The sequence below is a fragment of the Simochromis diagramma genome, unplaced genomic scaffold, assembly GCF_900408965.1.
Source record: "Simochromis diagramma unplaced genomic scaffold, fSimDia1.1 OVJJ01000816.1, whole genome shotgun sequence".
In the NCBI taxonomy this organism is placed as follows: domain Eukaryota; kingdom Metazoa; phylum Chordata; class Actinopteri; order Cichliformes; family Cichlidae; genus Simochromis; species Simochromis diagramma.
This window is the reverse complement of record NW_024386908.1, coordinates 5,255,013-5,270,136: the sequence shown is the minus strand read 5'-3', so window position 1 is coordinate 5,270,136 and position 15,124 is coordinate 5,255,013. Positions and strand designations below refer to the sequence as shown.

The 15,124-nt window shown below is 41.0% G+C and overlaps 1 protein-coding gene across 5 annotated transcripts in view; it reads left to right on the top strand.

Moving 5' to 3' along the window:
• The first annotated feature begins 449 nt into the window (after window positions 1–449).
• The window catches only part of cald1a (caldesmon 1a), a 65,967-nt gene continuing 51,292 nt past the window's right edge, over window positions 450–15,124 (top strand). For 2 of the 5 annotated variants that reach the window (XM_040035114.1, XM_040035113.1), the window contains exon 1: window positions 457–584. The gene's annotated coding sequence lies outside the window, so the exon portion shown is untranslated. Of the gene's footprint in view, window positions 585–15,124 lie in introns of all 5 variants that reach the window. The other 3 variants (XM_040035111.1, XM_040035110.1, XR_005696320.1) reach the window with 3 other exon arrangements.

Sequence of the window (15,124 nt, the reverse complement as noted above, 5' to 3'; positions counted from 1 at the left end):
AATGAGATATTCATTTTTACTTAGCCCACATGGCTTTTCAGAGTCACTGCATAAATGAATGTCTTGAGCAGTTATATAATTTGATAACTGTGGTTATTTGTCATGTTATGATGGCTCACATAATGGTGAGCAGTTAAAGGAACTCTATAACTCACTTGCCAACACATTATGCAGTCTTTGGGGCCTGCTGGTCTGCACCGTGAGCCCCTTTTTTGTCCAAGATAAACATCTCATGCGATCTCTGTTGACACTTTATTTATCCCAGAAGGCTTTCTCCCCCCAAAAGTGTGCATTTTCTGCCCAGAGTCACTCTAGATGTTGGGAGTTTTGCACGAGCTCTTAGGAGAGCTGAGTTTTTCACTTTGGACTCTCGGCGTTACAAGAACAGACCGAAGCGTACAATGCAGCCAAGGGTAGATGTGTACTGTATGTCTTAAAAAGGTGGGAGGGGCTTGAGCGGGCTTTGAGTTTGGTTTTATCATTGAGTGTAGTGGAGGACCCGACTGCAGACTAGGCTCCCTCCTCTCCTCTCCACTCCTCTCACTCGACTCTAGAGCTCTACTTTGTCCCGTCGTGATCCACAGGTAAGCGCAAAAAAACAACAACTTTGAACTTTTACAGACGATATCAGACCTTCTGTGGGTGGAAAGTTAAAGATGACGTAAAAAAAAAACAAACAAAAAACAATGATGCAATAGGCCGCGTTACGATGGCAGATTATCATACTTGGATGTCTGCTGTGCGCATGGGCTGCTGATTTTACTTTTCGGAATTTCTTGGCTGGGAGCCGCTCCCTCTTTTGTGCGCGTTTCACGCTGCTGGTTCACTAAAGGCATGGTGACGTCATGATTCCCAGCTGCAGGCCCAGAGAGCTTTTTTAAAAATGTGTTTTTATTGTGGGGATGCATAAAGAAAAGCATACCGTATGCACGCTCTTGCAATGCGCGCTCACGCCTTCTGATTCTTTAGCGAACAAAGTATGAAGGGGCAGTAGGAAGAAGGAGGGGTGGGCAAGTTTCTCATCGCCAAAGTAGCCACTCAGTGCAGCCTGGTGGAAGTTTTTTTTTTTTTTGGTTTGAAGAAAAAGTTGCTCTACTTTTTGGCCTGTTGATGTTGACTCTCTGTCAACATCATCCTCCAGACACTAAAGGAAGGTTGTGGTTTTCACCCTTAGTTTAGAAAGGCATTCGTAAAGTGTGCAGAGCTAGGATAAGAGCAGTTATCCTAACTTTGTATAGATGCCAGCTCAACAAATGCCCTTCAAAAGATCAAATCTGAACATAAGATTTTAAATTTCTTTTTTTTTAAATTAATGCTTGAGTCTTAAAGACGTCCAACATCTCCTGCAGACAAAGCCACAGGGCAGTCTTTCAGAGGGCAGGCCTTCTTACTCAAAAATGAATTCTCTTCTCAAGGTATGACATTCTCTGCAATCCTACCACGCCGGAGGCAAAAAAAACCTCTCTTCGGCTCTCATTGTACTTCAGTTTGGGCATAAAGTCTTTTGATCTCAGCTTTATTATGTAGTAGTATCTGTGAAATAGAAGCATGGTAAGTGTAAGAGGGTGGAGGGAACTGCAAAAGGTTGATCTGTAAGGTTTTGGGGTTTTTTTTTCCATTTTAAATACTTTCAGGAAACAGACAGCACAGTAATTGTCCATGAAACTGTATCCGATAAGTTGCGCAGTGTTTGGAAAACAAGTGGAGAATGCCCTCCTGCTCCTTATAAGGTGCAGGAGCAACCTGATGACAGATGACTGGAATAGCCTCAGGAATGCAATGAATAACACACTTCTAATACAGTAGTTCCAACCTTATGCACCCCACAGCCATCTCAGGGTATCTGTAGCAGCCATTCATTTAATGTTCCCTTTGTGTCCATTTAAATTTTTCATCTGTGGAATACAGTTAACACCTTTTATCACCATACCACAGTCTAGCCATTACTTTTGTAATTAACAATTTCTTTTAGGTAACTATATCTCTATTTATCCATTACTTATCCATTCCTTATAGCTATTTATTTATTTCAAATACTACTTCTTAGAAACTATGTAACTATATATTTCTTTTTGCTAACCATTTAACAATTTATCCTTTCCTTTTTGGTAACTATGCAACCTGTGTCTATTACTTTTAGTTATATATTTGCACTATTTATCTGTTACTTTTTGTTGTGTCATGATTACTGGTGTGTTGGACCCAAGAAGCAGATATACACGACAGACCCTAACAAACTGTGCAACTATTTACTTATATAGTCAGTTGTATCATTATTTGCCTGTTATTTCAATTCAGTTTAATTTAATTTAATTTAATTCACTTTGTATAGGAATAAATCACAGAAACAGACATCTCTAGGCATTTTATACTTAAGGTAAAAACCTTACATTAATACAGAAAAAACCCTGACAGTCAGACAATGCCCTATGAGCAAGCACTTGGCAACAGTGGAAAGAAAAAACTTCCTTTTAACAGGAAGAAGCCGATCTTTTTTTTTTATTCAGTATGATTCAAAATGAGAGACCCAGCGCATAGAACTCAACAGAAAACTGTTTACAGGGATTAAGACAGATATTTTATTTGGTTAGACTTTTATAGGACCAGAGGGTTTTTTGCAACCACAGATATCGCCATCTGGTGACCTGGAGATAAAATGCCGTTTTAAGGCACTTCCACATCAGCGTAATTTTTCTGACCTTGAGGCTATGTCCATGTTTTATGCTGCCTTTGCTTTTATCCTACTACGTAAATATTTATCCGCAATTTCTAGCTTGCTAAAAAGCTTGTTAAACTATCGATCTGATCGAACAATGTTTATCTATTTAAATGTTTACATAATTACATCTACTGTCTTTTTTTTATTATGCATAAATTACTTACAGCCTTACAATCTCTGACATAGGTTTAAGATTGTGATACCTCCGCTGGCTCTGAAGGCCATTTTTATACTCATTAAACAAAGCTTGTGTTGTTTTTAATAAAGCTCCTTTGTGCCTTGTGATTGGCTTGTTGTCATCACAGTAGAGAGTATTCTTATCAGGTTAGAAAGGTTTAATTACTGGATGAAGATGATCACTCAAACCACTCAGATGTGTTAATTTGCAATGAGCCCACACAGCCCACATCATACTATTTCCAACACATCATAACATACAGCCCCTCAACTCCTCACTGTTAAGATCAAATGTTTAGGTTTTTTTTTTTGTTGTTTGTCTCTATGCGTCTCTGTTTATATACGTGTCGCCGAATCATGCTTTTTAAATTTTTTGTTCGATCAGTTGAGCCACTTTGTTTTTAAAGTGCTTCCTGACAACTGCCAAAGTAAGGTTTTTGCATGCATGTTCACACTGTCACACACATATTTAAACAGAGCACACATCAGACTGCAAGCCATACACTGGAAATGTGGTGCTCTGTATGGATTTATAATTGGAACGATATGATATGGGTGCAGAAGAATGTGGAGGTAATTGCACAGAGTGATAACATGGGTTTGGCAGTGTGGGCGAGGGCCAGGGTTAGGGCTGGGCAGGCAGGATGTAGGGAACACTGCCATGCATTTCCGGAGTCTGGCTCTGAGCTGCACAGTGCGGTGAAAGGCTTCTAGTTACTGTATCCTGGCTCCCGCTCACTTTCTCCATCTCATTTTTCATCCCATTTTTCTTTTCTTGCTGATTTAACTTAAGACGTTTGCTGATTATTGTGCCTTATTCTCACTAAAATCAAGAAATGCTAATTATTTGTTTACATGAATGTAATATATGTGGCTGCTTTGTTGAAGTCTAATGCTAGATACTCATAATCCACCACAGCATCATATTCCAAAGCAAGAATCCAGAGTTTCCCTTGCAAGGCAGTAGTTTCTTAGCACTGCTGAGCCAAGGCATTCAACCAAGTGTCTCAACTGAAATTTGAATAGAGTGGAAAACTGACAGAGGCACATTTCAAACACAAATGATCAGACCATTCTTTTCTCTTTTTCTTTTATTTTTACCCAAACTCCCCATGTGGTACACTTTCCAAACATGAAGACACGTCAGTCCAAACATACATTGTTTCTGCACAGCAGGTGCCAGAGCTATTTTCTGGTTTCTTCTCATAACGGACCAGTGAAACTATGTCAAGCATGTTTCCTGTGCTCGAGTGTTTTTGCCTGCTGGCTTAATTTCATGCAGATTTGTTTGTTGTAAGAATATGGCATGAGATAGAAAGGCAGCCCCGCTATGCTGGGGAACCGCAAGCGAAATGAGCACTTTCTGTTTTATCAGTGTTGTCCTTGTCATTAGTGTGAGCACCACTTGCTTTGGGGGAAAAAACGTCAGTGAAGGTTTTAAGTTTGTCTTCTGGACAACAGCAGGAGTAGGATGGGGTTCACCTCATTTTGAAGTGATTGTGATTGACGTGTAGCTAACACTCAGGGGACTCTTGGTCCTGGACTCGAGCCCTACAGTGTACTCTGTGCTGTTCCCCCCCCCCCTCCTTTTGCCTTTTGAATTCGATAGCATGTAATTTAGATGTGCTGCATCCAGAACCGCATACTAAGTTGTATAATATTGGTGAGCTTGGACAGACGGGCAGATGTCGGGTTGGGGAAGAATTCTTAACTATTTCACTGGGTAATGGCGGTCAGCAAGTGGTAGGTAAAAACTGGTAGGGATGGTTAACTGCTTGTGAAGGAAACCTTAGAAGATGTTTATTTATGCTTTAAGAGCTTGGAAGATGTTTGCGATATATAAATTCCTGTTATTTTCCATGTTAGGAGGAAAATCTCTTATGCCATGACACATTTCCGTGTGTAATTTAGGCTCATATGTTGTTTGTTGTTCTTCGCTTTGCAGCCAAACTGACATGGAACAGTTGTGCAGTGGGAGCAAAGTGTTCTTGGATGTTCTGGCATTTGTTCACTCTACAATTAGGCTCTGGTTGTCTCTTGGGTGATGGAGATTTCTTCTGCTCCTCTTCTTTTTTCCTTGGCCTATAAGAGATTCGCCACTATATTCAGTCCTATTTAACCAAACCACAATTTCATAGCTATTTCCAAGCTGCAGTTCTTTAACACACTTCTAGGATCGAGCTGTCTTTTGCTTCCTTTCCTTTCCAGACTCACTCTCAACTAACTTTCAGTCGCCCCGTCTGAAGCAGTCATGTGGGCACAAAAGACCTGCGTTTGAATTCCTCTGAGCTTTAGTCACACTCGGATGGAGAGGGTTTGTTAGATCAACCTCTCACTCGTATCGTTTTCTGACTTGAAAGTGTGATCACTCAAGGCCAGATTGAATAATAGGCAGCACGGCATGTCAGTGTTGGTAATAGGCACATTGGTTCACCATCTGCTAGTTGCCAGATGCCAAGCTCTGCCAGAAGTTTCATAGCTATAGGAAAAAAACACACAAAAAAGGACTATTATGATCCTTTAGCTCTTACTAAATCTTTAGATTTTTGAGTGGGAGATGATTAAATTCATGAGGCAGCCTTGCTTTATATCTTAAAAGGTAAAAAATCTTCTCTTTTCCCCACGTGGTCTGCATTTCATTGTTTTTTTTGTCGATGATTGATAGTGTGAGAGTGAGGTCAGCAATCCTAAGCAGCATTTCTGATGTCATGCTAAAAAGTTGCATGTTCTCCTCTTGGTTTCCCAAAGCAGGTTATTCTGAGAAGTGTACAACCTTGTTGAGAGGGGACATTTAGCCTTTGGGCTTCTTCTCCTCTGATAAAACAAGCACAGGAAATGTCTATGTTAGCTTGTTAGCTGATTGGCCTTGTGTTTTCCTTCACCGTCCTCCCGCTGGGACTCCAGACATGCACAGTGTGTCCCTGTGGCAGAGAAGCCACCTTGTGTGCCCCTCTCTCATAGCAGTTACGTTACTTTCCCTTCAGCACCAATATATCCTTCCTAAGTTTTTATTTTTCTTTAAATTTATCTCAAAAATAAATGATTGATAGAACTTTCATTTACCCAGCTTCATCTCTTTGCCAACTTTCCATTCCTATGTCCTCTCTTCACCTCCCCTCCTCCTCCCTGCTCCTCTCAGCTTTTCGTCTTCCTCCCGAAAGAGTCCACAAAACTAAACAAACAGGGCTAATCAAGAGCCTGTTAAATCGCACTTTAAAAGTCCCATATTTTTTGTTAATGTGGAATTAAGGGAACGTGGAGGTAATAAGGTGATGTAAATCCCAGAGGAGTGTGTGAAAAATACCATTCAGTGTGAACATATGACTAGTGAGGTCATGTATTTACACAGTTAGCAAGGTTAACCGGCCTATGAATTGTACACGGGGGGTGGGACAGACAGACAGACAGAGCATTGTGCAGGTCAGTTATAGGCCTGCTGGGTTTATGCTTGTGGCTGTAGAAACGCTAAACGTGCTGAAAGGCGAATTTAAAGGACAGCTTGGAGAGGCCGTGCTGGACGTCTGCCATCCTGGGAGTGAGAACTGGCAAGAGCGAGATCAAGCTTGCATGTTGTAATGATGGTAGAGGAGTTAGCTCATACATATAAAACAATCACTGTGTCCTTACATGGATATTCACATGAGTCAGACTTCTACTGTAATTCAGTTTCAGCTTTTGGATGAGCTTCATAGTTGTGTTATTTTTCCAACCAAGTTCTAAGCGTTTAAAAATTCATTGATGTAAAATCTCAGGAGAGGGTCTCACACTTGCTGAGGTATTTAGGGATGCAACCAGCAATTATTTTTAACAAGAAATCTGCCAGTCATTTGCTTGATTAAACTCTTGATTCCTCCTAGAGTCGAGATAAATCAGTTTATGGAGTAAGCCAAATAACAGACAAATAGAGGAAGTTATCATATTTAAAATGCCTGTAAAAGTTCCAGTTCTAACTTTTGCTTTCTTTTGACTACTCTGACTCAGTGAAAACAAGCCTCAAAGGCAACACTACAAAACCATTTTCAGTCAAAATATCCAGACATTTAGTCCCATGTAATTTTTCCACAGAACTAAAAGGTCCCTAAAGAACATTGGTTGTCTGTGTTTAGATTGCAGTTTAAAGCACTGTTTGCAAAGTGGAATTTATCTTTTCTTGTGCTTTGGCTAAACATGGCAAAAGGCTGTGTATTTTAAATTGGGCAGAGCAGATCTCTGTGGCAAAAATGCTCTTACGCTCGATTAAGCTAGTTTCATTCATTATAGCGGAAGGGTAATTTATGCTACATGTTCAGCGTAGCCAAAAGACAGAATAAAATTAAGCAAGCCCACTGAGATATTAAAAAGCAAATACTGTCCTTACATATAGTTTTGTGAAATAACTTCATTCATAATGGGATCTTTGGGATCTCTCTCAACTTAAAGTTAGTGGCTGATGCAGAGACTGACTGTACTGCAAGCCCCACCCTTAAACTTCCTGAACTTTCAGAAAGTGCTACCCCCTAAGGACTTGAAGGATAAATTAATTTCTCTGGAATTTCACCCATCCCTTCAAAAGTTCTTAGTAGATGTATTGGAAACAAAACTTTAGTTAATTATTGTATGTGTTGCCAAAAGTTACAAATATACAACTTCGACAGCATCATCATTAATTTAACATTTCATTTCTGAAAACCTAACTTAATGTCTTTTCTAGAGCCCGACTAATTTATTAGCCGATTGCTATCAGCTATTTGCCGATCTGTCGGTATCAGCATTTATGATGCCTGATAAATAAATATTTGAAAAGGAATGAAAAGATGGGAGAAACACCCTTCAACAATATGGTAAGTGGTGACGTTACATAGTTTGGCCACCAGGGGGCACTCTGCAACATTAGTGTTAGCAATGCGGTTGGAACTACAACCAGCTGCTCTGAGTAGTCACAAGTAAATACATAACAACAAATGTTAGAGAAATCTATGTATGCTTCATATGTCTGAAAGAATATAATATTATAATAATATCTGATTTTAAAAATTACCGTACCAGTATCCACATAAAAATGCTAAGGTGGTGAAAGATCGAATCTGTTTATTAGCTAGTGGTCTGCTTTGGCTCTCAGGTTTGGTTGTACCTATCCAGAACCAAATGGAGCCCATTTGGTTCTGGATAGTTAGTATGCACTGTGTTTATTATAGGCCATTCAGTGGTGGAAGCTCAGAGAGTGAATCAAAAAAGTGCAAGCAAGTTGAAGGATTATAATTATCTGTAGGATAACGGCTATGCATTAAATTCTGTGACAGAACTTTAAACCAGTCCTTAATAATTGAAAGTATAGTTGAGCATTTGTTGAGCATTTGCATTCATAATACTTGTCAAACCTTTTTCAGTCTGATTTTCAAAGTAAGACAAGGCACATTGTTGTAAATGGTCCACATCCAACTTTCTCACCTGAATAGGCTGCAGCACAGTCTGAGGCCTGTATCGGAGCTGCAGTTGGGAGCAGTGGTAATTGTTTAAGAGTGCATTTATAGAGTGTACTCTTTGTGCCTCCTAATCAGAAGCATACTCAGGCGTTTACATATGGGCCTCCGAGGATTGCTCAGGAATGTATTACAAGCAAGGCGAGAGGACGGGCGAGTACAAAAGCTAGTAGGCCACTCCGCTGTTACCACTTCTTTCCACTTCACATGTCACTGCCCTGTTCGGCTGAGGAGTTCGGTGGAGAGGGGTCGAAAAGATAAGTGTGGGGAGGGGAGGGGTGTGAAAGTGATTAAGGGTGAAGATCAAATCACAGAATGGCTGATGCAAAGTCTTTCCTCCATCACTACCAGTAACAAATGTACAGTATGTTCAGGCATACACTCAACATTCTCTTTTCCAGTGACTTTGAGATATGGACACCACCAATTTCACCCCCCCAAAAAAACATTGCTCCCATCTGTCCACCTATCGGAGGCCTTTAAATAGATTAGATCTGTTTTTGTGGATTCGTTTCAGTGAGCATTAGGTAATTTGTCAGTTTTTCTCTCTGTACTCAAACTCGGGTCTGGCAAGGGGACAAGGAGAACAAAAATATGGCCTCAGAAAACCATTTTAATCAGACACTGCTCCGCAGGGACATAGGCTGGCATAGAAGAGCTTTTTACCTCATCAGAGCTCTGCCAGTGGTGATTGGGAGAAACACTCAGTCAGGTTTTTATTGAATAACCCCAGCTCTGTACTGGAGGGGCTTTACTGTAAAAGAGCAGCTCTACAGCCGCCGAGGTGACAGCCAAATGGTACTTATTAAAGTAAGGGCTGATTCATACTATATGCCCTACTGCAGCTTAACCTTGTTGGAGGCTTACAGTTTGGCTACAGTGCTAAAGTCCAGTCACTTTTTTTTATGACTAAATACATATGCATACGATTAGCCTCTGATCAGACATCAGAGTTCACAAATTTCCTATAAAAGCACCACATGATCGCAATTATCTAATACGGGCAAGGATTCATTTCATTTTACTTACAATTTGAGCTGTATTATCCACTTGAACTATGCAGCAAGTAAGTTTAGCTTTCTTGGGGGTACAGCACTAGGACATGTCCTGAGGTGCCATGCTATTCAGGAGTAATAGCTGTGGGTCCCATCGTCTCTGCTTGTTTACACAGTACACAGCTCTCCAGCACAAATTGAGCATGACATCTAATGGAGTGTGAGCGCGGATTAATTACCCCCGCTTCTAGACTAATGTCTCCTTCTCTTCTGATTAATGATGACACATGTCACATTGGAGCTGAGCACGGTTAAAACATGAAAATGTTAATGTTAAAATAAGATATCTGCAAACAGAGTAGTAAGGTGTTTTCTATAGATTTAGCTCTGCTAGATGTCATTGACTTGTTGTTTTTATTGGTTTGATTCCATTTTGTTCAGGGTTCCAGAAGGATAACGGATGGTTCATTTGTTCAGATGTTGAGAAAGGTTCAAATGTAATATAGTGCATGTTAAGGATGGGGTAGGGTTCCTATTATGACTGGCCTCATTAAACGTGCCTTAATGAGAAACAAAACACCCAGATGACCCCCCCCCACCACCCCCAGAACAATGGGTGCTTGTTATCAAAGAGACTGCATCGCATATATGACGGTGTCTGGCTTGCATCCCAACGACGGCTTTTTCACAAGATTCTGGATTCCTAAGTTGAGCCTTGAGCTGCGCGGTGCCATTCACTCCTGTAACAGCCACCTGGGAGACCACCTTGGAAAATAGGCCCCTATTAGTTCAGGTTAGACTTAATGACCAGTAATGGTACACCGGCCAAGCCAAACTGTGCAAAAGGGCTCGGGGCAGGCCGAAATGAAATACCAGTCACTCAAGCTCTGAACATAAACACAAGGTGGGTGGTGAGTGCATAGGTATTTCTGTAGGTGCATGTGTATGAGGGGATTCAGGCAGGCTGGCATCTATCCATTTGAAAAAAAAGAGTTGACCCAGATGCATAGCACAAATTTCCAACTGGAGGACATGGGTGAACCCCTTTGGACAGATTAGTGGTGATGGTGGTGGTGGTGGGGTTGTTGGATGTGGTTTTGGATTTATTCCCATCAAGCGCTGCTGCTTTGTGAACCAAATCTCATTTCCAGTTTTGCCATGAGCTACAAAAAGCTTGCAGCAATCTCAACGGAGCAACAAGAGAAGCCTCCTAAAAGCACCGCTCAATTATTTACAATTTCATGCCTGTCTTAGATATGTGTTACTCCAATAAATTTAGGAATTAAGAGGCTTAAATACTGCACATATATTAACCTCTGAAGCTGAATTTTATCCTTCATTTAGTGGTAAATGCCACATCATGCTAATGGCGTTCAACAAGGATTTCGCCTTCCATGGTCCAAAGAGTCTTTGGTGTAGAATTAGCATAGGCATTAATAGTAAGGAAAGCCAGCATTTATAGCGGTATGATATGAGTCAATCAGCCACTGAATTAAATTACTTTTCGTCCCAGGGAGATTGAGCTGCAGAGCTTCCAGGCCTGCTGGGGCAGACAGAGGAACATAGTGTAATGAGACAAATACTGAGGAAGAGAGAGAGCTTTGTTATGTCTCGTGAAGCTCTAGAGTTTCCTGGAATTTCTGGCAGTGGATCCCAAAGTCACATAACCACAGAAAGAGAGAAGACAGACGTGGGGTAGCTCTCCTGAACAGCAGAGTTCAAGTCTAAAGAAAGCTGCTCTGTTGTTATGTACTCTGGGTATTAGAGCTAGGGCTCACTTTGGAATCTAAACAGTCATGCTTTATACAGATTATGGATCATTTTTAATGCAAGTATGTGAAATGCCAATGTCTGGTCCAAAAGGAGAAAATTAATATCTTTAACATTCACAAAGATGAGTCTCTGTCCTCAGGGAGGCTGTTTCCTTTGAAGCGCTCATGAAGGAAGTATTCAAGTACGTGCAGAGATCTCCTGCGGTTCCATGCTATAGTCACCTCGGCTTCATCGCTCAGACTTCATCTTATGCTTGAGCTGTGTTAAGAATTGTGTGACGATGTGTCTCAGTCTCGCGTAGCTCAACGTGTCTGCGTTTGCAAACTTACATGGATCATGTTTTAGTCCTTAAGACCCTCGTTTGGGCCTTTAACCTTGACGGGGATTTAGAGGAGTCAAAGACATACCCATCCTAGCTGGCTGGCTGCCACACTAATAAGGCAACATTCAGCACAGCCATGCACGAAAGTGAGATCGGGTAAAGCTAGTGAACCTCAGCCCTGCAGAGCCCTGAAAGGATTTAAGGTACGAAAAGGCTGGAATGTATCTTTTGGATGGCGAGGTGAGCTCCCTCACTTAGAGAATGTGCTTCTGCTGTTTCAAAAACAGTGCTCTGATATCTTGAAAAATGTTACTGCAAACCCACTGAAACACATGTGCTTTACAGGATTACTGTATTTACTGGTCTGTATTTGTAGCTCCCTTCATAACATGCGGCAGTTGGTGGAGGTGGACTGGGATTAGGATTGGTGTATTTGGCTGAGTTTTGTGCTGACCTCTGCAGCCCTTTGTCAAGAGCTATGATTTGGCCTTTTCATCAAAGTCCTTCTTATTCTAACTTTTTCCTCAGTGTACTCTTTAAATCTTCAGTTTGTGACGCTTGCATTTGATAGAAGTATTACTGTAAAATGATATACAATTCATGCACTTCTTTACAAATTCCCGCTGACTAGGATGGCAGATACATTAAAATACACAAAATTCACACTCTGACTATGAAGCCAAACCAAGCCCACAATCATAATACATCAGCATATAACAGCTGATTTTATGCTCATGTGATTAGATGGCTTAGCTGATACTATTCTGCAAATCTCGTGCAATTTTAAGTATCTTTAGCATGCCTACAGTTACTAGAGCAAGCTGCTCCAAGCTGCTTTGCAACCCACCTTTACCACAGCTTCTTACTTTAATTTGTGTTGCACTTTTTCAAGTTTCACTACAACTTGGACAGTTGTTTACAGACAGTAGCACAGCCTTCAGTGGTTACCAGATGGTTGTATAATAGTTTCTAGGCCTGTGTGATTGCAACCTGTCACTGATACCTGCTCTGTTCTGTGCTGTGGGTCTTGTTGCTGCTTTCCCTGCCTTAAAAGACTTCTATGCATGTGCACTGAAGGCTAGGGGGGTCCCAAAACGGAGGCACACTGACAAATATTAATACAAGTCTTTCACAGTGCGGCATTTAGTAGCTTAAAAGTCACGTGTTGTTTTTACAGTTTCCTCTCAAGTGGCCAAAAACATTAGTGGTGCAAGCATACTCAGCAGACTTGTATGGAGAGTAACTTAAACCTGCTGAATGCTGTCTCTGTCATTGTCATGGCCACTGAAGCCCATTTATCAAACGTCTGCTGAGTATTCCACTTAAAGGCATATTCTCATCTCCACACCTGGAAGAGGAGTCCCAGCGCATCCACCATTAAGCAGTTTGGTCCTGCATCAATTCACTGAGAGCGCGTCTGCATGAATACCCAGAGACAGAGTCAAAGAATTAAAGCAAAACATCCTCCTCGATCTCTGCTGAGAGACTCTCTATTATCATACCTTCTTTACTGACTTGTGTAGATGCACCTTCCCCAAAGAAGCCTTCAGATTTTTCTTTTTTTCTTCCAACAAAGGCTGAACTGAAAGCAGCGTCAGGGGATCACTCCACATCCAGTGTGAGTAATAGGCCTACTCAGTCAGGTCATCTTGCTCTCCCACCACCCCACCCACCCACTCACTCCTTAATCTCCTCCTATCTCTCTCCAGGAATGCAGCCCCTTATTTTGAAAAATACCTTGTCATGCAATACCCTTGAAAAGCCTTGCAGCACTCTTCAAAAAAATTGGCATCACACCGCATGATTTACTGACTTGTATGCAAAAACAAGGCAGGAAAGATAAAGATTTATGATATTTAGGAGTGATTTAAATAAATATGTCCTCTGTTAAAGCCATTTTCCTTTTTGTTTTCCTGATAGGGCTGTGATGCCTGCACGAACAAATAAAACGGCCCAAACTCGTGGCAGGATTTTCACTTAGCTGTCATGTTTTCAACAGGCTCTCAGTGTGCAGGGGCATTGCATCATGCCTTTCAGCCTCACTCTCCCCTCATGCATGTTTCCATGTAAGGCATGATGGGAAGACATTCTCTCGTGGCACAGTTTGAGTCAGCCACATAAATCACTCAGCCTTCTTTTTTATTCTTTTTTTTGGGGGGGGGTGTTGGTCATCTTTCCAATTTTCTCCCCTTCTCTCACCGAAGTGTAATTTCTCCCTGGCCACGGAGAGAGCCACACATCCAACGCGCCAGAAGCATGTCACAAATGTTAGCAGATCCATTTTATTTCCAGTTTTTGCCTTAGAGAAACGCATGAGGAACCTCTCAAATTTAACGAGAAATACATTTTTATGCTTCCCTTAATGCTTCCAACATGTCATGTTATTGCCTGTGTACCAGAGGCAGTGGGGTGCTGTGGCTCTTGCTAATCACCTATACTTTTTCAGTCACTGAGCTTTGGTGTGTATATAGGATGACTTTACTCTTATTAAAGTTCAGTATCCTGCTCAAAGGCCTTTAAGCCAGGCTTAATTTTTTTTGTTAACTGGAAGTGTGATCTTTTAGCTGCTTACTGTAGAAAAAGGAACTAAACCAATTTATCCTTACTTGAGATCTTTTCAGTTTAATTCTATCCTGCTTTTATATTCTCTCTTCCGTTCTCTAGCTGTGGTGTCAGCAGTAGCAGTGCTTAGACTCACAATACATCAGCACTCTGGTTCCACAAGTCTCCCCGGTCAGCTCACTAGTAGCAGATTAATGTCCTGTTGAGGAGACACAGACTCCTGCCCGGGCCTCATTTACTCTGACAGAAGGCAGGTGTCAAGACAGGCTGTCCTGAAGGAACGAGAGCAGGCTGCAAATGGACATGAGAGAAGGGCGAGGAAGGGATTCGTGACAGGTCTCATGTTCATGTGTGAAAGAAAAACTCCTCCATTGCTGCTAGAGGTATCCTCGAACCTTAAAGACACTTTTTTTTTTAGAATTACCATTTGTATTTAACAAAAACTTTGGCCACCAGGGGCATTATTTTAGCGTGATGTTTAACTGCTTTTTTAAATGCTATCCCTATAAAATGCTTCTAAAAAAGTTATATCTAGCTACACCTTCTTGTGGTACAAAAATAGAATTAGATAAAAGTATAGCCAAGCCATAGTTCAACTTAAGTTGAAATGTCTTCAACACAATACATAGATTGTTTGGGCATTAGGTTACACCATTTGTTTCTTCACATTCTTTTAAGAGCCTTATTTATTGGCAGGTTTTACCTGATATCGCCCAATATTGTTTTTCTTTCAGATACAAAAAACATAAATTTTTCTAGTATTTTTCTAGCATTTCTAGCTATTTATTTACTCGTTTACCTTCTGTGTGATCAGATAAACTGGCTGTTGTGTTTGTGGCAGTATTCCAAACATGTGAGTTCCAGAGTGCCCTCTGGTGGAGGAACTATGCAACGTCAACACTCATGACGTGACTAAAGGGTGTTTCTCCCATCTCTCCTTACATTTTTAAATTTACATTTTATTTTCATTCATTGGCCATTATAAATGCTGATACCATTTGACACATAGCTAATGTTGGGATGATAATGAATATGTCAGGCTATTATAGGTACCCGGGAATCTTGTTTGTCTGTGTGTGTGTTTTTTTTTTATTGTATTGAGCTCCTCTTCTTTGTC